Below are 24,887 nucleotides of genomic sequence, written 5' to 3'. Positions count from 1 at the left end.
ATGTCCAGCCAAGCTTGTTGTATACCTAGATTACAAGTCATCAATGTGGAGAGTTTCAAAATTTGTGGAGACTCATAACCATGAGCTTACACCAGTTAACCACATGCATCATATGCCCAGGTATCATGTGTTGTCTAATTTAAATAAAGCATAAGTGGATAGTCTACATTCATTTGGTGTAAGGACTTGCCACATAATGGTTATCTATTAGCTCAAAAAGGTGGATATGGTAGCATCGGAATTTTAAAAAATGATTTGTATAACGATCTTCACTGAAAGAAGCGTCTTGTAATCAAAGATGGTGATGCTCGTGTTGCACTGAGTTATTTAGAAGGTGAGGCTGGTAACGATCCAACATTTTATTCTACAATTGAGACTACTAGTGATGGTAACTTGAAGCATTTATTTTGGGTTGATGGTCACTATAGATTGGATTTCCAGTGTTTTGGTGATGTCCTTACCTTTGACACCACTTATAGATATGATAATCCTTTGGTGATTTTTTCTGGATGTAATCATCATTTGCAAGTTTGTATTTTTAGGTGTGCATTGTTGGTAGATGAGATGGCTGATACATATAAGTAGGTGTTAGAAGCTTTTTTTTAGGCTATGCATAATAAAACACCAAAATCAATTGTGCCAGATGGTGATGGCACTATGAGGGTGGCGATAAAGTTAGTGTTTCCAGATGCAAGACACCATCTTTGTGCATGGAACTTGCATAAAAATTGCTATGAGAATGTGAAGAATAAAGACTTTTCAGAAGACTTTGAGAAAAAATTATATGCTAACTTTACCCAGGATGAATTCGAGTATTTTTTGGAAGGATATTGTTGCAAAACATGAGCTTGTAAACAACAAGTGGGTAACAAAAACATATGTGAATAAGTCTATGTGGGCAACTACATATTTTTGTGACCACTTCTTTGCTCGTATAAGAACAATGTCACGGTGTGAATCTATGAATACAATTGTGAAACTTTATGTCAAGAGAACACATAGAATTAGTTAGTTTGTAGAATCTTTGAAGAAGCAATGAGAGCATATAGAAGCAATGAGCACTGTGCATATTTCAGAACTTTGTTTACAACACCAGTGTTAACCACATCACTAAGAAAGATTGAGCTAAAGGTTCTTAACATTTACACGCATGAGATGTTCAAAGAAGTGAAAGATGAGATTGTAGAATTTGGTGCATTAAATGTTGTTGAGCGAGTTGAAAATCGAGATAAGTTGTTGTTCAAGATGAACAAGTAATCAAATCCCAAAAAAATTGTCAATGTTTATGATAAAAACTTCAAAAATGTTGCCTGTGACTGTCATTTGTCTGAATCTTGTGGAATTCCATGTTCTCATATATATTTTTGTAGTTATTAAAAATGAGCACTTGGATCATATTCCTAGTAGCTTGATTTTCAAATGATGGAGTAAGCAAGCAAAGATTGAGTTTGTTTGCTTAGATACATTGGATGAAATAGATTGTGGTGCAATGAAAGATGTCCAATTTGGAGCAGTATCTGTTGTGGCACATAATCTTTGAGTTATAGCTACATAGAGAAGGGATTTGTTCATGCAAACAAGAGAAGATTTGTTCAATCATGTTGGTAAGTATGAGAATATGGTTGATCTAGGGAGACCTTACAATTGTCGTGGAACTAAAGTTGGTGATCCAACTATGGTGAAGACTAAAGGTGCACATATGAATAAGAGCTTTTGAAGGAAGAGGAGATGTTGTAAAAATTATTACACTATGGGACACACAATCAGGAAATGTCCAAAATTTGTAGCTAAAAAGGATGAAAACAACAAGAATGATAAGGAAAAAGACATATTAGATTTGGATTTACATTTGTCATTATTAGTTTGCTTCTTAAAGAAATTATTAGAAATATAAGTATCATTTGAGTAATTAACAATAATTCGTTTGGGCTTGTACTTTTTTATGGTATCATTACATATGGGTTATTAGTAGTTCGTTTGGGGTTGTATCTTTTTTATGGACCTTATCCATTAAATGAACAAAGCAAGATAGTTATCTTTAAATCTATTTGGGCCAATTTATGGGTTTCACTAAATATTTTTTTAATAAAAGTTTTTTTTTCTAATTTCTACTCGATCAAGCAACTGGTCCAAAGAGACATGACCTGATTACTCATTCATGTTTTTACCATGGAAATCAAAGACAAGTATTATGGGCTTATAATAACTCATGCATCTTACTTAATCAACTGATCTAGACTCCCTAGGTTATTACTCATTTGTGTGAGTCCATTAATCAAAATTTATTATTTTCATGATGAAAAAAATGTTGCCAACTTGATTTGATTTGATAATATATATTTAAAAGTTTATTAAAGGTAGATAATAACTATGAAACATAGATCATAATTAGTATCACCAGGCATATTGATGAACTAGTCCCTCTTAACCAAAATTCTTGAGTTCGAGTTGTCTTAAATACTCGGAGGAAGAGATTTGTCACCCATGGTTGCTCTTTCCTACTCAAGAAAAATTGTCTCCAATAAAAGATATATCATCTATATAAAAGAACATAATTGGTAAAAACAATTCAATTAAATCTAGAGATTCTTTTAAGAAAACAAAATAATCTCTTAAAAATATATATTTTAGATTTTTTTTAATATATATATATATATATATATGAAGATGTGTTTTTTTTTAATCATTCTAAACCTAAGGATTTTTTAAAATAAAAAAATAAAACATTTTTTAATAATTTTTAATCATAGTTTTGAAAAATAAAAAACTAAAATTGTTTCAATACCATTGTAAACATAATTTTTTATTTGTTTTTTTTCTTTCAAAAACCACATTTATAAAAATCTCCTATAAAATAGTTTGTAGGAAAATTTATACTCAATCAAACAACTGGTCTAAAGAGACATGATTTGATTACCCATTCATTTTTTTATCCATAAATCAAAGACAAGTTTTAAAGGTTTACTTACAATAAGTCATTTGTGTGATTCCATTAATCAACATTTACTATTACCATTATAAAAAAATGTTGCTAAGTTGATTTGATTTGCTAATATATATTTAAATGTTGTTAACTATGAAACATAGATCATAATTAGTATCACGAAACATCTTGATGTAGCTCCATGTAGAGCTTGTAGGCCTTGAATCTTCTTCATCAATAGAGTCATTTGTTTCTTGAAGATAAATGACAGCGAGATGGAGAAGGAGGAAAGGTGATTGGATACACCACTTCAAGGAGAAGATGAGTCAACAACAAGCTCACCACCATAAAAAGACATGGATAAGAGCTTAAAGGTAGGAGAATATGAGTGGAGGGAGAGGGAGAGGGGGACACGAAATTTATGCCTCAAATGAGGTCTGAACTTTGAAGTGTAATTTCACAAATGATAAAAGTTGAAAAAATACACACCCACCAAGGTCTCTATTTATAGCCTAAGTGTCACACAAAATTGGAGGGAAATTTGAATTTTTATTCAAATTTCACTTGAATTTGAATTTGAATTTGTGGAGCCAAATTTGGAGCCAAAATTTCACTAATTATGATTAGTGAATTTTAGCTATGGTTTAGCCCACTAATCCAAGATTAAGTCCAAGATTCTCCACTAAGTGTGCTTAGGTGTCATGAGTCATGTAAAGCATGAAGGACATGCACAAAGTGTGACTATATGATGTGACAATGGGGTGTACCAAGCAAATGTTCACCTCCCCCTTAGGCTAGACCAAAATTTAATTGGATTGGGCTTCTCCTAATTTAATTAAATTTCTCTCCCAACACACATATCAAATACTGCACTTAATGCATGTAAAATTATAAAACTACCCCTAATACAAAAATTAGTGTAGGCGCCCTAAAATACAAGGGCTGAAAAATCCTACATTACTGGGGTACCCTCCCTACACTATGGAGTCCTAAATACAAAGTCCAAAAATAATGAAATCCTAATCTAATATGTACAAAGATAAGTGGACTCATACTTAGCCCATGGGCCCAAAATCTACCATAAGACTCATGAGAACCCAATGGCCTTCTCCTATGGCTCAATCTTCTTGGAGTCTTCTATCCAATACTCTTGGGGGTAGGATTGCATCATCCCCTCCCCCTTAAAAAGGATTTGACCTCAAATCCAGAGATTCTTGAAACTCTGGGCTTTTTCCCTCAACACATGTTAAAAGAATAAAAGCATATATATTAGTGGTGTTGGTACGTTAGAGTAGGGTAAGGTTTGAAAATCCCTTTCCTGGGCATTTTTCCATGAGAGAACATGGTTCCTCATCAACTCAATGAGTAGTGCTACGAGTATAGAAAAATATGTGACAAACCTTTTGTAAAAGTTTGTTAAGTCATGAAAGCCCCAAATTTCCCTTATACTTGGTGGAGTGGGTCACTCAAGAATGACCTTTATTCTCTTAGGATCCGTGGGAACCCCTTGATCACTATTTAAAAAAATAAGGAAAATGATGCAATAAAACATACCTTTTTCTATATTTTCAGGTTGATTACTCCTACCAAAAAGTACGACAAACCTAAGGTGTCCCATATGAGCACCTAGGTTTGTATTAAAACCAAAAATAAGAACAAACCTACCTAATGACTCCATATGTACACGAATCATGAAGATGTTAGGTGCATGAGTGATTTTACAAAAGAGGGTTGCACCATTTAACACATTCATCATATCACCTATTTTTAATGTTTGTCTTTATTGCAAAATGACTTTCCTTCTTAGCTAACCTCTTGGAGGAGACACTTACCTCCTTACACTCCTCATTAACCATTAAAGTTTGTCCTTCTTCTTGGGGGTAGATTTCTTCATTAGATTCTTCCCCTTTGCTTTTTCACTCTCACTAAAGGAAGATGAAGTAGTAGCCTCATGTTGGCTACTATAAATGTCTTGGCCTTTCATAATCATAGTTTTCTTGGTTGGGCATTGAGAAGTAATTTGTCCTATTCCAAGACATTTAAAGCACTTTATAGAGCTAGTCTTCTCTTGCATACTAGCCTTAGGGGGTTACTTTTCTATTGTCTTCCCCTTATCATCTTTGGGCTTAGAAGGTGCCACCCCTAAGATGCCTTGACCTTGGTCTTTCTTTGCATAAGAGTGAGAGCCATAAGATTTTGAAGTAGGCTTCCTTTTAAGTTGTTGCTTTACTCTTATTTCTCAATTTAGGTAGACCTCAACATTATCTTTTCCATGGAAATATAGGAGGCTAATGTTAACCTCTTGAGGCCTTCTATCATTTTCTCTTCTTTGGGAGTGATGTTTAGTATGTGACCTATGGGGCCCTCTATAATAGTCGCTAAATTCTTCACTTAAACTCTTACACGAGTCATGACTACTATAGGAGGCATGTTTTTCTCTTTTCATTTCTTTCATTATTTTTCTTTTTTCTTCCTCTCTTATTTTCTCTCTTTCATCTTGACTTATTTCTTTCACTTTTTTTTTCCTTTTTCTTTTCTCTTGTTTTTCTTTCCACAATTTAAGGGATCTCAACTCATCTAATATCTTATACAAGGTCCTTAGGAGTATAACCCTCACCATTAACACTAGATGAAGAATGAAGATTCATGTTGGTTCTTAAGTTGTGGTTCTTTCTTGTTGGGGGTTTGAAAACAAAAGATAAAATAAACTATGGTTGAAACTAGCCAAAATAAAAACTAAAAGATGTGTGGAAGATAAGGTAAAAACTAATTGGTAAAATATAAGCTATCTAGGTGGTTTGAAAATGGAAGGTAAAAGAAATTTAAAGCAAGCTAGATGGTTTCTTATGTGAAGGCTTGGACGACCCTTTGGAGGTCCCGACTAGCTCTTCACTTAGTCTACACGGTTTACAAATAGAGGTTTGGGGGTCTCTTGGAGACTTCCAATACACCCCTGAAGAATGTCCAAATACAAGGAATTGCAATAAAAAAAAAGTTCAGCATTAAATTGTTCTATTACAACAAATTTAATAAAGCAATTAAGGTCTTCAAATTTGTCTTCAATGCTTGTTTGTTTTCTCAAGTGTTTCACACAAAATTTGGTGAGGATTTGGTTGCTTCAAATCCAGTGGTACTCCTAGGATGGTTAACCTCCAAGACTAAAAAATATTCCTTCAACCAAAGCACCAATTTCCTCTTCCAATCCTTATTTTAGGCAACACTTACACAAAAAAAAAAAGACAAGAAAGACCAAAAGATGAAATGAAAGCTAAACCTAAAGGAAATTTAATGTGACATTAATTTAATGAGATTCAAGAAAAAAAGCAAAAGGACAACACCATAAGCCAAGGTGGAACACAAAGGAAGTCCTAGAATGACACTAGATTAGATTGAAAAATTAAAAACAAGAATCAAAGCAAAATTCTAGTTGTGTCAATTTAGAAACACATCTAAAAGATGAAAAACTCCAAGAAGTCAAATAGGCTTGCAATATAACTCAAAATAATGAACAATTTTCAAGCAAATCAAGCATACACACTTTTTGTTGTTGTTCTGGACGTGTATTTTGACGTTAACTTTTACCACCTTTCTTTTTCATTTTTGTTCACTCTTTTTCTATTGTGTTCATCCAGATGCCTATTTTATCCAATTAAAATTTCAGCTCTAAACTCAAAGTATTCGAGCCTTGGTGGAGTTACGAAGACAGTGTGCCAAAACTGACAACAACCAAAATTTCAACCTAGAAATCAAGAGTAGTGTTTATGCTGCTTAAGGCTTGGATAGTTACAATTTGTGTTTGCTTATGCTCAATTGTCTTGAATTACACAATTCAAGAGAACTTAAGACTTATTTTGACTCACAAATCTAGCCACAACTCAGCACCACAACTCAATTTCTTCATAGGCATCATATAGGAAACTTAGAAAACAAAGAAAAATTTCAACAAGACTACTTTTAGGATTTGATTTAGAACATGTTATGAACTAAATAACATGCATGAATTAGACTCAAAATTCAAATGATAGGCTAAAAATTGCAAGAATACATGAACAAATGTATCTAGAATTCAATCAACAAAATCAAAATTGAACACAAACTTAGAACATAATGTGACAATTATTATGACTAAACATGACTCTAAGACAACATGAATGAAGTGATTTACACTTAGATTTTTGTGTTTTCTTTTTTAATCAATATTTTGAAAGAAAATGGAAATCTAAAGGTTTAAAACAAGAAGATTATGACTGAAAAATGATAGAACCTAAAATCAACACAAAAACATGATTCAAGAGTATATCTATAAAATTTGAACCATAGAAATGAAAGAACAAGTGTAGATCTAAGATTTAACTGGTTTATTTTTTTGAATCTACTCTAAACAGAACCAAACCACAAGACAATAGAGGAGATACAAGCAGAAAAAGATGAAGAACAAGGGATTAAAGTGAATTGACTGAACAAAAAGATAGAGGAAGCAAAAGAACATCACCTAGATGAAGATGCTCTTGATACCACATGTTGTAGCTCTATGTAGAGCTTGTAGGCCTTGGATCTTCTTCATCAATGGAGTCATTTGCTTCTTGAAGATAAATGAAAGTGGAATGGAGAAGGAGGAAAGGTGATTGGGGATGCCACTTCAAGGAGAAGATGAGTCAACAACAAGCTCACCACCATAGGAAGCCATGGATAAAAGCTTAAAGGTAGGAGAATATGAGTGGAAGGAGAGGGAGAGAGGAGGGCACGAAATTTATGCCTCAAATGAGGTCTGAACTTTGAAGTGTAATTTCAAAAATGATTAAAGTTGAAAAAATGCATACCCAAGGCCTCTATTTATAGCCTAAGTGTCACACAAAATTGGAGGGAAATTTGAAATTTTGGCTCCACAAATTCAAATTCAAATTCAAAATTCAAGTGAAATTTGAATTTTTATTCAAATTTCACTAATTATGATTAGTGAATTTTAGCTATGGTTCAGCTCACTAATCCAAGATCAAGTCCAAGATTCTCCACTTGTGCTTAGGTGTCATGAGTCATGTAAAGCATGAAGGACATGCACAAAGTGTGACTATATGATGTGGCAATGGGGTGTAGCAAACATATGTTCACCTCCCCCTTAGACTTGACCATAATTAAATTTCTCTCCCAACATAAACATCAAATAGTGCACTTAATCCATAAGAAATTACAAAACTAACCTTAATACAAAAACTAGTCTAGGTGTCCTAAAATACAAGGGTTGAAAAATCCTACATTACTAGGGTTCTCTCCCTACACTATGGAGCCCTAAATACAAGGCCCAAAAATAATGAAATCCAAATCTAATATTTACAAAGATAAGTGGCTCATACTTAGCCCATGGGCCCAAAATCTACCATAAGATTCATGAGAACCCTAAGGTCTTCTCCTACATCTCTGGCTCAATCTTTTTTTAGTCTTCTATCCAATACCCTTGGGGGGTAGGATTGCATCACATCTTGATTAATTGGTCCCTTTTAACAAGAAGTTTTGAGTTCAAATTGTCTTAAATACTTGGAGGAAGATCTTTTGTTGCCTAGGGTTCTTCTTTCCTTCTCGAGAAAAATTGTCTCCCATGGAAGATATATTATCTATATAAAAAAATAAACCATAATTGGTAAAAACAATTATCATTCAATTAAATCATAGATATGCTTTTAAAAAACAAATTAATCCCTTATAACACGGTGGTGAACTTGGCATGAGCTTAACAATAACATGCATTCCCTACTTCCTTACAAATCACAATGTTAATTGATGATGGTCCATGACAATTGGGTTAGAGTTGGTAGCACAACATGTGTGCTAGTAGAAGTGATGAAACATAAGCTCCATACTAAAATTGTGGACCTTATTTTGTGTGTTTCAATTTTCTTCATATATCTACTTGACTATGACTCATGCTAAAATCACATCAAATTGAAGAAAGGTAACACATAATGCTATTATTAGTAGCTTTAATTTTGACCTATATTAAAACACAAATTCAAACACATAGGTAATGTATTTAGAAATTGAAAAAAGAAAACTGTAAAGAGAGAGAACATATAAAGAAGAAACCATAGAATTGAGGAATCATATGTTTTTTAAATATTATTGAGAAAGAAAAAAGAGAGAGAGACACATATGTTGGTATGTGGATCTAATTAAAAATTCTATCTTAACAACGGAGAAAATGAAATAGGAACATAGATATGTGTAGAAGCAAAGCTTCAAGAATTATTTTGATGATGCCAAGGAATTATAAAGATCATTCAAGAACGAAGAAAGCAAGATTTCAATCAAAGGCAAAGGTCTTAAGAAAAGAATTAAGATAGGTTTTAGGATAGACTATTAGAAAAGATTTTGAAAAGCACAAATGATTGGCCAAGAGAGTTTTTATCTTAAGAATAATTTTTCCAAGCTTGTTACTCTCTGGTAATCGATTACCAGAAGGTTGTAATCGATTACCAGAAGCCCAACATTTCTGAAAATGGTTTTTCAAAAGTGTAATCAATTACCATGACTTTGTAATCGATTACCAGTGCTTATAACCTTCAAAAATATTTTGAAAAACCTTGTAATCGATTACAAAAAACATGTAATCGATTACCAGTGGCTCTGAACGTTGGAAATTCAAATTTTAAATGAAGAGTCACAACTTTTCAAGAAAGATAATTGTGTAATCGGTTACACCAGGATTGTAATCGATTACCAGTGACAAGTTTTGAGAAAATATACCAACAGCCACATTTTTTCATTTGATTGTTAAATGGTCATCAAAGGCCTACAAATAAGTGACTTGTACACAAATTTTCTTTAGAGTTTTACCTGTTCACAAAAGGCATAATCCTCTCAAACAAAAATCTTTTACCATTCAATATTCCTTGGCCAAACACTTGTGATTTTCATAAGGAATTGAGAGCCTCAGTTGTAATATCTATCTCTTTCTAGAGAGATCATCTACTCTTCATCTTCTTTCTGTTCAAAGGCTTAAGAGACTGTGAGTCTCTTGTTGTAAAGGAAATTTGAACACAAAGGAAGGAAAGTCCTTGAGTGGTTCAGTACTTGTAAAGAATTTACAAAGATAGTGAAACTCTCAAGCGGGTTGCTTGGGGACTAGACGTAGGCACAAGGGTGTGGTCGAACCAGTATAAATCTGGTTTTGCATTCTTTCTTCCCTCTATCTCTTATATTTACTGTTATTTATTAGTCTCATTTCAATTTGCTCATTTGATTCATCATCTAAGTAATTTATTATAAAGGGAACTTAGAACTTGCATAAAAATCTGAGTAGGTTTTAATTGGGGGAATTGTGACACCCTTGATCTCGACATATATATAAATAAATAAAATATATAAAAATATCGGTAACCAAATTCACACGGGTAAAAGGTTCACATTCACTTCACTATTATCAATTAAAACTTATTAAAACATATTCGACTCAAAATAAGGTCGTCAAAATTTACAAAAATATTTTGTTAAATCAGTGAGAAAAAATAAAATAGACTAACATCATGCAATTAATATAAAAACTTATGCCCCACTGTCAGATCCTATCAAAGTATTGTGTCCCGACGTCCTTCACATAAGGTTCCTTAAAGCACTTCACCTAGCCATCTGCTCCCCTGAACACAAAGTTCAAGATCATCACAGGATCCAAACACAAACAACACACAGGGAGTGAGTTATCACATTCCTAACTAATAGAGAAGCAAAACAACTAGATATACATATCATATAAACAAAATAAAACTTACTTAAATATAACTCACATAATTCCACCACTTTCTCATTCAAAATTCACTTTTCAATCATCAATCACATTATACAAGAATCACACACTCCGATCAAGACATAATAACACATCAATTTCATAATAAACAATTAGCAAGCGTATGCAACAGTTATGCTAAGACTCAATCCTATATGCAATGTGGTACCATGTCAGTGAAAAATCACCCTGGGGCGCTTAGGAGTACATAACAAGACACACGATACAATGGGTATGTCAGGTCACTCTCACTAAGTAAAATCATAGGGAGACCAGTCAGGGTCACGATGTTTTGCGAGAATGCTCCAACCATATGGGATCAGCATGGGCTAAAGGAGCACTCAAACCCAGTGACCCCCAAGGCCTACACTCCAAAGAGTTCGTTAGGACCTCTCCCTCCTGATTCAGGTTCAACCTCTAAAATAATTTTGCATGCAGACACTGCTCATGATTTATACAATACCCATGACCTCACACTCGTGTTTTAAACACGTTCAACACAATTGTGCTACGATTTATCACTGGTTCCTAAATAGGAACCCTACATTTTCTCTTTAACACTGGTTCCTAATTCGGAACCTACACTTTCTCTTTAACACTGCACATCAATGTTTTTCTCAAGATAACATTGGTCGGGTTATGGTACAATTCATAGCTTATAACACAGGTAATGTCACATCAAGTGTTAACTACACACTTATCCACAACCAAAACTCATTCATAATTTTACATCTCATAGTGTCACAATCAATCATCACATGTTTACACGTATCTCACAAATTAACACATGTTCAACTTTACACTTTTACTTAATCTCAATAACAATATTATAATCTCAAAGCAACACGTTATTCCATAATTCATCACATATTCCATTTATAAACACTGCTCATGAATTACACAATACCACGACCTCACACTCAAGTTTTAAACACGTTTAACACATTGTGCTACAATTTAACACTGGTTCCTAACTAGGAACCTACACTTTCTCTTTAACACTGCGCATAAGCACTGGTCGGGTTATTGTATAATTCACGGCTCACAATACCATTATTGTAACATCAAGTGTTTAACACATCCACTTATTCACAACCAAATATCATACCCACAATTTAACATCTCATAACATTCCTAATGATATTCATAAGGTATAACATACACATGTTCATCAAATATAACCGTAATGTTCTCAAACTCCAACACTTAATAATTTTTGGAATCATACTATAACAACTCTACAATATTATTTACATAAAATATTAATATAAATAATATATAACTAATTATATATATAAACTAGCATACATCATATTGGATCACGAATTTCAAAGTAAGCTTTCAATGCACAAATTCTAAATAATTATATGAACACTTTGGTCAATTTCAATTATGATATTAATTTTAAACTATATAAAAAAACCTAAAAAACATGAAAAAGAGAAAATACAAAATCAATATCTCACTCTAAATTTCTCCTTACTTTATTTCATCAATTCATGCTAATTAAAAAAATGCTCGATTTATAGGGTTCACATTCGACACAATAGCATATCAATTTCACAACAATTGGTTTGTCAAACATATATAATTCACAATTATAATTATAAGAATAGAATAAAAAATGACGGAAACACCCCAAAACTAATTCTAATTGATACTCTAAGGATCCTTACACATGCTCTCACTAATCCCCAATTGTGAATAACCCATCACTTACCTCTAAGTGGAATCACGTGTCTTCTGACAGTGATAGCGGCATCTCTAGCAGTTCCCTGAGATTCCTCCAGTTTTTCCTCCGACTGCTCCGATAGAGTTCCCAACATTAGAAAGAGGGAGAAGGGATTGAAGCCTCCATTGTTACTATCTTCGTGCGACTCCTTTTTCTATCTCCATGAATATTATCTCGCAAATCCCAACGGTGAAAGTGTGCGGAAATGAATTTCTACCCAGGTATCAAAATTTCATGAAAATCCAACGATTGATTAAACTGGTATTGTAGTTTTACTGAGACCGTTTTTGGTTTCTGCAGGAAAAGAGAAAGCTAGAGTGCGAAGGGTATTTCTCTCATCTCCAAATTATTTCAACATTTAAAACGGTGAGAATTCTCGGAATTGAGTTGCAAACATGGTGTTTAAATTTCACGACGATCTGATGGTGAATGAGTCCAAGATCGTCATTTTTCTAAGACAGGTTTGGTGGTCTACGGGAAAAAGAGAGGATTTTGAGAGGAGAAGGGGAAAAACGAAAATGAAGGAAAGAAGAGGCATTCGTGAGTGTGAAAACTGACCTAACGCTATTTATAGCTAGGTTTAATCTATTTATTTATTTATTATTTTATAAAAACAAACTCTATTTTATTTGTTATCAAATGTATAAATAAAATACCTTTTTATTTTCTCTCAAACTATTATTTTAATACACTTATTTCTCTTTATTTATTTAATTACAAAAACCTTATCATAAAACTCTATTTATTTACAAATAACAACTCCTTTCAAATTAGCTTACAAAAAATGGGATGTTACAAGAATAGTTAGCATAATCTTAATTCAACCTCTCCTTCTTAAGATTTCTGAGGCCACTTATCAAACAATGTGTGGTTCAATAACAAATATACCATTACCCATACTCTAGACATATTTATAATAGATTAGTTTGAAAATAATCTTTTTGTTTTTCAAGATTAATTTTCCATACAAGACTTACCATAAGCCAATTCTATTTGGATGTAGGCCACGTGGCCTGTTCAGTTTGGCTATGGTAGCTTCTTTTTATTTTTTCCACATTGTAGGAGCAAAATTAAGTGAGGTATTTGTTATTTTCTCACATTACTAGAAAAAACACTTTTAACATTGGTTATTTTAGACATTCAACATTGGTTTTGAACCAATGAGAAAACGACCATCATTAAAAGTTGGTCATTTTTAGCATCAGTTATAAAACCGATGTTGAAATCCACTATACAATATCCCCTAAAAAAAGCACAAATGATGAGTACCGATATTGTGAGTACTATACAACATCGGTTTTGGTAGAACTGATGTTGTAAGACGCTTCGGTGTACTCGGCATTGTCAGTACTTGAAAGTTGTTGCTTCTAGGGGTGAGTCCTCCACTCCTCAAATGCCACAAACAATAGGCAGTAGCATAACAAAAACTAAAACATACAATCTATGTAACCATTGCATGCAATTATCTAAACAAACAACACTCTCGCATCCTAAGTGCGTAACTATCACACTTATTTCACTATATGGCCCAATCACTACCACCAATCCTCTCAGGTCTTGGTGGTCTTACAAAGTCATGTGGATGATAGTTGGGAGTGATCGCTACATACGGATACATTGTACACCGACCCCTCATCTCCCAACTCAAAAAGCTTAGTCTCTGAGTTCATTAGGAATAGAAAAATGAGGCATGTGAGTTACACACGCTAAATAAATGCACCAAATGTCGGGTAGTCACCACTCGCTAATTCCTCTAGGTTCTTCGAACCTCTCCGTCCACTACACCCCAGTGTATCTCTGTCATCCACTTCCTCAATGCAACCTCACCTTTTTACAAAAGGAAATTGAACCACTGGTTCTTTTACTCTCTGTCTAGTCCTCTTGAATCTTGTCACCAAATCGTGTCCGCAATTCTTGTACCATGTACTGTAGAAACAAGTTTCATGATAATTAATCAAGTTGATTCAAGTAGTTTTGATGATGACAAAGATGATGACAAAAAGCCCAAGAGAATGAATTCAAGATTGAGTCAACAAGTTCAAGATCAAGTTTAATTTCAAGTTTCATGAGAAGAAATCAAGAAGATTCAAGAATCAAGAGAAGTTTGATTTCAAGATTCAAGAGAAGATGAATTCAAGATTCAAGAGAAAAAATCAAGAAGACTTCACAAGGGAAGTGTTGAAAATATTTTTCAAAAAACAAACATAGCACAGTTTTGTTTTTCAAAAGAATTTTCTCAAAATTTTCTAAGTTACCAGAGTTTTTACTCTCTGGTAATCGATTACCAGTTTCCTGTAATCGATTACCAGTGGCAAAGTTTGATTTCAAAAGCTTTTAACTGAATTTGCAACGTTCCAATTTTTTTTTAAATGGTGTAATCGATTACAATATACTGGTAATCAATTACCAGCGTATCTGAATGTTGAAATTCAAATTCAATTGTGAAGAGTCACATCTTTTCATAAAATGCTTTGTGTAATCGATTACATGGTTTTGGTAATTGATTACCAGTGACAAGTTTTGAATAAAAATCAAGAGATGTAACTCTTCCAATGGTTTTCTCAAGATTTTCTCAAGGTTATAACTCTTCCAATGGTTTTCTTGACCAGACATGAAGAGTCTATAAAAGCAAGACCTTGACTTGCATTTTATGTACTTGAAAATAACTTTTCACATATTCTTTTACAACCTTTGAATCTCTTTGAACATCTTTTTGAACTTCTTCTTCTTCTTCTTCCTTTGCCAAAAGCTTTCTGATTTTTCTGGTTTCTAAACCTTGTTCTTTCACAGAAAACAAAAGTGTGCTATATCTTTTCATTCTCTTCTCCCTTTTCCAAAAGAACGAAAGACTAACCACTTGAATTCTTTTGTGTCTCCCTTTTCCCTTTTCAAAGAATTCAAAAAGACACAGTTTGAGAATTCTTTTGATTCTTCCCTTTCCTTTAAACAAAAGATTTCAAAGGACTAACCGCCTGAGATATCTTTTGTTTCCCCTTCACAAAGTTTCAAAGGACTAACTGCCTGAGAACTTTGTCTTAACACATTGGAGGGTACATCCTTTGTGGTACAAGTAAAGGGTACATTTACTTGGGTTGTTGTAACTGAGAACAAGAGAGGGTGCATCTCTTGTGGATCAGTTCAATTGGAGGGTACATCCACTTGGTTGTTCAAAGAGAACAAGGGAGGGTACATCCCTTGTGTATCTTCGCTTGTAAAGGCTTTTACAAGGATGAAAAGAAATCTCAAGGACCGCAGGTCGCTTGGGGACTGGATGCAGGCACGGGTTGTTGCCGAACCAGTATAAAATTCTTGTGTTTGTCTTCTTCTTCCCTACACTCTTTAATTTCCGCTGTGCACTTTAATTATCGCTTTTACTTTTGGTTAAGTTTCTATTTTTGTTCTTTACTTTCTTAACATTATAGTAAAAGCCTAATTGAATTTAGTAACATTAAGAAGGATAGATTTTTAATTAGTAAAGGTTCACTAATAATTAATTCAACCCCCCCCCCTTCTTAATTATTCCGAGGCCACTTGATCCAACATGTACATCAATGAATGTGCACAAACAAGCAAATAAGAAAGAGAGTTGAGGCTTAGGCCTATGTAATACTCTCAAGGAACCAATCGTGATCCTTTAAGCGATAGAAACCACTTTCCACACCAGCAAACGGGCAACATAATGTTTGCAATTATAGCTCAATTTTTCATAGTTTTGCTCCTAACTTATTTTTAGCGCTCTCGGTGCTTCGGGGTCGGATTTTTGCAAATCTTATATGCTATCCTACATTTTCAAACCTAAGAAATTCATTTTTGAGGTAAAAAATTTAATAAAAAAATTCCATACTTCTGTAACTCTCAGTCCAAATTTGTGACAGATTTTTCATTTTACTTAAGGTCCTTAAACTTGTTTTATTTGTAACTTTTGCTAGGAAACTCTTATTTGGATTAAATTTTAGGCTAACTCTTTGTTTTAACATTCAAAGAACTCATTTTGGCATAGAAAAACTCAGAAAACAACTCAACACACAGATTCAAAACATGACAACAAGCTCAAAAATTTCAAAGCTATAACATGTTAAAGTTCAACAACAAGCACATGGTTCAAGAGTTGGAGAGACCCCTCCCCCCTTATCTTTTGTAGGATCCACAAAATTTAGAAGGAATAATGAGGGAGTTTAGATTCAAGTTTCCAACCTTCAAGAGTGCAAAATAAGGTTTTGAAACTACAAATGAGAATAGAACAAGAAAATGAAGTGAAAATCAAGCTTAGAGTTGAAAATGGAGGTCACTTACCTAAGCTTGATGGAAGAAGGGCTCAAGAACACTTGGTAAAACTTGAAAGAAGAAAAAAAATATGGTCTCCTCTTTCTCTTAAACCTTCAAAAAAATGGGAGAACTGGGCAAGACTTTGGCTTTTAAAAACAACGCGTATTGTAGGTGAAATGCTTGGACCAATGAGATTGCAAGGCCTAATCCTTATCTTCTTAACTTAAGCACTTTGAATGACCATTAATATGAGTAATTGGCATCTTGGACAGCCCTTGAGGTGCTCTCCACGAGCTCAACAATGCCTTATATGGCTTCTTGCACTTTTCCAAAACTAATTATAAAAGGATAAAGTAGAGTTTTGCCAAAAATGGTAAAAATTGTTTTTGCTAAAACTGATAAATCGTATCATAATCTTCTAGATTAATGTGCTAACTTCCTAGATTAGTATGCTAACATCCCTTGGGATGTGTGTACCTAGACTGAACCTTGCATAGAGTCCACTCACATAGAGACGAATTACACTACGACTCAATGCACAGTTGCACATATGGAAATCTAGCTTAAATAATTTCTATTTCTCTGTCAAGCTTTACTAAATCAATCATACACACACACACACACACAACTCTAACTTATCTTAATTATTATGCATTGTATAATTAGACACTTTAATTAGTCACCAACTAATTAAACTAAAATTCTATTTTTAAACTAGTTATATAGTCATTTACGAAAATATCTTCCACTCTAAACTCTTATGACTTAATTACCACTTTTATAACTATATGGAATCTAGATCACCATTAATCAACCTTAACTATCCCCACTTAATTTATAACTTTACTTACATTAATCATTAAACTCTGAATTATTCTTATTCTTTCTAGACTATACCTTAAAAAATTAAGAGTTTAACTATGCCTGGGTATCTTATGGTAACATCTCATTTTGTTACCATTTCAATAGTCTAAAAATACTACTCAATCGCATGACAAAGCATTAACACTATCTACTACACACACATGGAAAATTGGGATGTTACACACATCCTTTGGATTCCTCTCATTTAGGTGTGTATTCAATTCATTCATGTATCCCTTCTACGGGAAGCCTTTCATAAGTTGTTCCTTGTTCGCGCCACATCTCTTATGCACAGATGATCACTCTCCATCCTCGTCAGGCCAAAGCTTTTTCATGTTATCCTATCCATACTTAATACCTAATTACAATTGTCAAAATAAATTTTAATTCAATTTAAATTATATCTCTAGATTCGTAAAACTTAAATATAAAAAATACAATTTTAAACCTATTCCAATTTTGTAAGAATTAGAATTCCACATTACAATTTTAGTTGTATATTCCAAAAAAACCCTAATGGTCTTCTAATACTTAACTAATAAGTATTATGACAATATATATTTAGTATTTTAAGAATTTAATAGGCATTCACAATCGGTGTAAATTAATTTTGGTTTGACTTTTAAAGTAAATATTATAAAATTTTATAAACTTACTATAAATGATATTTTGTAATTAGACAATGTAAAAAATCTTTACACTGCAATTACATATGAGTTTAAATATGTTTTTAGTCTTTCAAATTTAAGTCATTTTTTTAGTCTTCCAAATTTAAGAGTGCTTTTTTTTATTCCTTGAAATTCACAAAATACCCTTTTTAGTCTTTCTGAATAGTGTGAGACAAATATGAAATAAGAGATTCACAATTTGTAACAACTTTGACTACCAAAATTTGATTTTCTATTTTCTATTTGAAAGTACTCTTTTGGCGGTTAAAAACTGTCATATTCAAGTAAAAAGAAACTTTAAAACCTATTAATCCGGTTAATTTTTTTATTGACTTGATTATGGCCATTTCAAATGTTAAAAAATCATACTTTAAAGTATAAAATAGAAATTTAAAATTTTTTTACGGTAAAAAATGCAAACATTGTGATCCTCTTATTTTTTGTTTGTCTCATACTTTGCAGAAGGACTAAAAAGTGGGAAGGCAAGCCCCCCCTCCCCCCAACCACCGCGTTTTGGCCCACCCTGCCTATAGGTAGGTCAGCAGGCCGATGAGTTGGAACGCTGTATTTAAAAAGCTTAAACTAAATTTAAATTATATTAAAATTGCTAGATTACATTTAAAAAATCAATTTTTAAAGCTTAAATTTTAAAAGGAAAGAAAATTGAATACATATTTTAACAAGTGACATCATATCTTGACAAGTAAAGTAGGTAGTAAGATGCAAAATACAAAAGAGAATGAGAAGTGACTATACGAATATAATATATCAAATGGTGTATTAACAAAATAACTATAAGGTATACTTTCAAGCTTAACATTAATATTAACTCAAAAGTGTAGAAAAGGAAAGTTATATTAATATTAATATTAATAGAATATTATATGAGTAACAACTTTACATGACTGTTTGGATGTAATAAAAAAACTAAGACTCCCATGTTTGTAAATTCAATGGCTACATTGTTCATAGAAAAAAAGTTAATATTGTTTATCTAAAAATCTATTGCAGAACAAAAGTGCATATAATTAATAAATTATTTTAGTTATTTTGTCATAGAAATTATAACATAATTAGTTGTTAACTTTAAGTTGCTAACCCACTTAACAACTAATTATTATAACAATAGAGACAAAGAGTATAATATATATATATATATATATATATATATATACATACATCTATTTTCTTTATAAAAAAATAAACAGGTCGACCGACCAACCTACCTCGGCCCGTTTGTAGCCTGTCGGGTTGGAAGGATGGGCTGAAGTCTCCACATTGTCGTGCATTGTCATCCTACTAAAAAGAAAATTTTTTGGATTACAAAGACTACAAAAAACAACTTCAAATTTAGAGGACTGAAAAAAAGACTCACATTCAAGAGGCTAAAAATATATTTATACCTTTTATATATTATTTATTCTTTTAAGAATGTACAAGATATCTACTAATTAAAAAAATTATTAGAAGTTGTTACACTCACAAATTTCAACTATCATTTTGATAAGTGAACTTCCTTTTCTATGAATTCATAAGTTTGATTGTAATTTTCAAGGAATATCAAACACAAAAAATAGTTAATTAAGTTAACATGTCAATTTAATGTTTGAAAATCAATTACATGGATCAAGTAAAGAATGAGGGAGCAAAACCAAAAAATGAAAATTAGCAGGCACATACATCAATTGGCAGAAAGTTGTTCTAACTTAACAAATGTCTCGAGTTTGAGTTGTAGTTAGATATGCAACTATATTAAATACTTAAAAGTATAACTTTGATACCCATAATGATCCTACTAAGCTCGAATAAGATTGCCTCCAAGTAAATAATTAATATGTGTGGTCTATAAAAAAATGAAATCCAACATAAAAGAAATAAGAAGATGAAAAGCAATAAGATTAAAAATGGAAATAAAGAAAAGTCAAAGTAGTAATTATAATATATTTTTTTCATTTGATCTCTAATTTGATCGAAATACATGTTTTGAATCGCCATATTAGTTCTATTTCATTTACTAATGACATCACAAAGTACTGTCATTTATCATAACTAATATTTCCATTAATTTTATTTACCAAAGTTAAATTAATTACAATAACTCAAACATGTTTCAATTTTAGATATGAAATATAAATTTTTTAATAAAATAAAAAATCAAAATTAACTAATGTTTTGTAGAAAGAAAAAGATATCTAAACCTTAATGTTATACAACAAGTTTCAATTATTATTTCGATAAATAGAACTATTTTTATCTTCATCATGTTTGTTTCTCTTTCGTTAGTCGTTTGTGAGCAATTCATACCAGTCAATTAACCTATTCTTCAAAAGAATTTCAATACAGCTTTGCTAAAAAAATTGAATAAATTTATTTTAGTCAACAACTCTTTGTTTTTCTAATATGTTGCATCCATATTTTTTTTATCAACAGAGAAGAAAATTATATTAAATTGGGTACAATACTACATCAGTACCCAACCTTTTAACAACACTTAACATCGTTTGCATAATTGTTTAACACTACCCAATGTCTTCTTTTATGTTTGATTTTTCCATCGGTCTGAGTGGCAGTGACTCTGGGGGCTCGATTGAGCAACCCATCATGGATCAGGAGGTCATCTCGATAGGAGGTTCCTCGTCTGATGATACTCTACTAAGAGCCTCCAATAATGAGTCCTCCTCTTCTAAGAGGGTGAGGGCTTCGGGTCAAACAGGTAGGGGTGCTTCTCGCCCTCGTGGAGGGGCATGACATTTCGCTGCTATTGGGGAGTCTGTCTCGGTTATTGTGATCCTTCCCCCATTTTCTTCTGGGAGTGTGAGGAGAGGTAGTGGTAATGGAGATGTGAGGCTGTCTCCCCGCGTGCAATGTAGCCTGAGTGTTGGGTCGCCATCATCCACCTCAGTCGCTGCTAGCTGTGAGTGGGTGAAGGACGACGTGTTGAAGTACAAGTCCTGTCTAACCTCGGGGTCGAGTGTCACTGCGCTTCAGTGCCAAGTGAAGCTGGAAAACCCTAAGGACTCTTGTAAGCTGGCTGTTTAGGCTTGCAGGAGTGATGACTTCCCATTTTTTAGGGCAGTGCCTGGTCGTCTACCCTTCTTCTTTATGTACAAATGTCTGTTTGAGGTCATGGGTGTCATTCTACCCTTGACCTCTTTTCAGTGTGCTCTGCTGGAGCACTTGAATGTGGCCCCTTCCAAGCTTCACCCAAATAGTTGGGCAATGGTGAAGGCTTTTGAAGTTTTGTGTCCTTTCTTCAACATCTAGCCTAGTGTGTCAGTCTTCTTTTTTTTCTTCCACATGAAATTGTCTGGCAAGATTGGATGGGTCACGTTGAATAGCGTGTCCAAGAAGTTATTTGAGTTTGATTCAAACATTTTTCCCTATTTCAAGAACCATTTTTTCAAGGTCCTAGTTGATGGCATGCCATGGATGCTTAACAGGAATGAGGAGCCCTGCTTTCAGTTCTACTAGCAGTCTAATCATACTAGGTTCAAGTCATACGGCGAGGATCTATTGACCCTTGTGGAAAAGGTTGACAAGGCAATTTTGGAGCAATTGCCGGCCTCGTTGGATGCGTGGGCCATTTTGTCTCTTCCTTCAGCGAGTGATCCTCTTGCTACCTTGGTTGTTAAGTGTCCAACCTTGCCCTCATTTATTTCTGAGGTCGGTGTTGGCCAATGACTAACACATGTTTGTGTTGTTGTCTTGTTTGTCTTGTAGGTATTATGGGTGACTTCGCTTGGAGGCCACTCGTGAAGCAAGTCAGACCTGCAGGTGGGATCGTGCCATCGTCTACTAGAGAAGGGGGCCAACCTACTGGCGAGGATGGTCTTGTTGATGTTGAGGTCCCCCTTAGTGCTCCTTCCTCTATTTTGACAAAAAAGAAGAGAGATAATGTTGGGTCATCTAGCCACAAGAATTCGAAGGCCCCGTGAGTCTTCGTGCCATAAGGAAAGTTGTAGGGTTGATGCCCACTGGGGGTCATCTTTCGATTGTGCAAGATGTGCCTCCGGCTCCATCGGTCATCGAGGCTTCTGCTGCAAATCTTGCTACTCCTGCTTCTTCACCTCCCCCCACGGTTGTTGTTTAAAAGGTTGCTTCTGTTGCTGTTGTGCAAGCCACTCAGGCTGATTTTGCTGTGGCACGGTTGTCCACCGCCGTGGCACCTTTGTTAAGCACTAGCATGGTGGCCACTGGTGCTCTCGCAGTGTTGCCTCCTTCCTCTGCATCCCTAGTGGCTTCTCCTTATGCTATTTTGGCTGCAGTGGCATCGTCTTCTTCGTATTCTCGCCCTCATGTCTTGCGTGATCAGTTGTACACCTCTAGTGATGCTGACTCACTATGGGGTGCAACTTATAAGCCAAAGCAGAAGATTCTAGTTGGCTTTGTGTCAGCCTTCGACAAGAACCTAATTAGGTCGGTTAGGGTGCAAAATGCTAATGACTCTACCAAAGTTTTTCTCCAAAGAAATTTGGTGATTTTGGAGGAGAACAGACTGCGACACCAAGAGATTGTGTAGAAGGTGGCATCCTTGGAGGTGGAGGGCTACTACTCGTACTCTTTGAAGAGTGGAGCGACCTAAGGTGGCAAATGTCACCGTTGCTTTTGCTGAGGCCCTAAGGTCTAACCGCCAACTGTCTGTTAAAGTTGGTGGTGTATTGGCCAAGTTGTTGCGTACCCGGTTAAATGGTGACGAATTGTTTAGATGCTACAAGGACTTGCAAGCTGAGAAGATAGACCTTGGTGGAAAAGTGGAGAGCATGGCGACTGAGAAGGACGGGCTTGCCAAGGTGATTTTTTATCTAAAGGCCCAGCTGAAGGAGTTGGAGTCCAGGCTGGTGGAGTCCATGTTGGGGGCTGCCAAGGAGAGGGAAGCTAACAGGGAGCTTGAGGAAGAGTTGATTCTATAAAAGAAGTCATGGAACAACATAAGAAAAGGTTTTAGAAGGCCGTCAAGCAAGCCGGTTTCTTTGCGAAGGACCTTGACTTAGGTCTCTTTGATCCCTTCAAGGATGTGAAGGATGGTGTCTTGCTTAATGAGGAGGAGATTGTTGCGGAAGAAGAGGCTGTTGATGAAGGGTAAGGTGCTATGGAGCAAGGCAATGATGTCTATGTCTAGGCTGCCTTTGTCTTTATCTTTTTTCTTTTTTGTTGAAATTTGGCCGCATAAGCCTTGTAACTATGACAATTATATTTGTTTCTCTTCAATGCACAAGCTTTCCTTTGATGACAAATTTTGAACTGCGTATGCATGTCTTGTATGTATGTATGTTGCCTTTGTCTTTGCAACACTTTGTACTTGTAGTCGTATGAATAGGTCGTCGTAATGTAGACAACATAGGAAGCAAGACCTTCTTGATGTAGAGATAGGGTCGTGGTGGACTTGTAAAGAGTAAAATGACTTGAAGTCATTTTAGGTTTGATTTTAACCTGAGTAAAGGTCTTGTCACCTTCTAATGGGGCTTCCTTTTGTTTTGTGGAGCTTCTCCCCTGATGTTTTTAAGGAGTTTTGTTTGACTTGCCCCTGGTTGAAGGTCTTGCCTAACCAGTGTAGGGATAGGCCGTTTGACCTGCTAAGTTCCTCCTCTGATGGTTATGAGGAGTAAGTGTAAGCTAAAGGTCTTGTCATGTAATTAGGTGGTGGGTCATCTTGAACTGCAAAAGTACTCCTCTGATATTTGTGAGGAGTAAGTATGGGCTTCGACGTGATTAAAGGTCTTGCCACATAATGGGGTGGCAGTTCGCTTGGCGGAACTTGAACCCTTGACGATGGTCATCATAGTTGCTGCATGTGAGCGGACCAAAGGGATGCCTTGGGTGGCACACACTGGAGGCTTAGTAGGGTGCTCGTGCACACATGTCACTTATCATGGAGGGGCATGTACTGGAGTCACCATGGTGATATGTTCTTGCATGTATGTCACTCGCCATGGGTGACACACACTGGAGTCGTGATAGTGGTATACTCTTGCATATATGTCGCTCACCATGGGTGGCACACACTGAAGGCTTAGTGGGGTGCTCGTGCACACATGTCACTGTCGTGAGTGGCATGTACTAGAGCAACCAAGGTGATATACTCTTGCATATGTGTCACTTGCCGTGGGTGGCACACACTGGAGACTTAGTAGTACATTCTTGCATACATGTCACTCGTTATGGGTGGCATGTACTGGAGTCGTATGTTAGAAGAAGGGCTTATCAAGGGCAGACCTTGGGTTTTAAGAGCCTCAGAGGTACGACTATGGATACTCTTGTCCTGATAATAGAAATGTGAAAAGGAAGAGATGTAGAATTTTATTCAATGTATGTAATTGAGTACAAATTCCCTTCATTACCCTAGATGTGTCTCGTTAAAAAGCCTTCAAGCCAAAACCCTAATTTTTTCTATTTTTGGGACAACAAACTTGAGTAGGAAAAAGAGTACAACATTGGGTTTCGAGTGTAGGTCAGCTAAAGTAAAACTTCAGGTGGGTGGCATTTCACATTCGTGGGATTGCTTTTCCATCCAGCTCTTGTAGTCAGTATGCTCCGTTGTCAAGGTTGGATGTAACCCTGAAAGGACCTTCCCAGTTGGGGCCAAGCTTTCCCGCTCGAGGATCTTTTCTGGCTTCACCTCGAACTCGTCATACGAGATCGCCAGGTTGAAAGGCTCGTGGT

The 24,887-nt window shown here is 34.7% G+C and overlaps 1 pseudogene; it reads right to left on the bottom strand.

Moving 5' to 3' along the window:
- Nucleotides 1–19,506, bottom strand: part of LOC114389899 — a 43,380-nt pseudogene extending 23,874 nt beyond the window's left edge.
- Nucleotides 19,507–24,887: the final 5,381 nt, after the last annotated feature.

Source organism: Glycine soja, chromosome 16 (assembly GCF_004193775.1).
Source record: "Glycine soja cultivar W05 chromosome 16, ASM419377v2, whole genome shotgun sequence".
Classification (NCBI taxonomy): Eukaryota; Viridiplantae; Streptophyta; class Magnoliopsida; order Fabales; family Fabaceae; genus Glycine; species Glycine soja.
The sequence above is the reverse complement of the archived record's forward strand: the minus strand, read 5'-3'. Positions and strand labels throughout refer to the sequence as shown.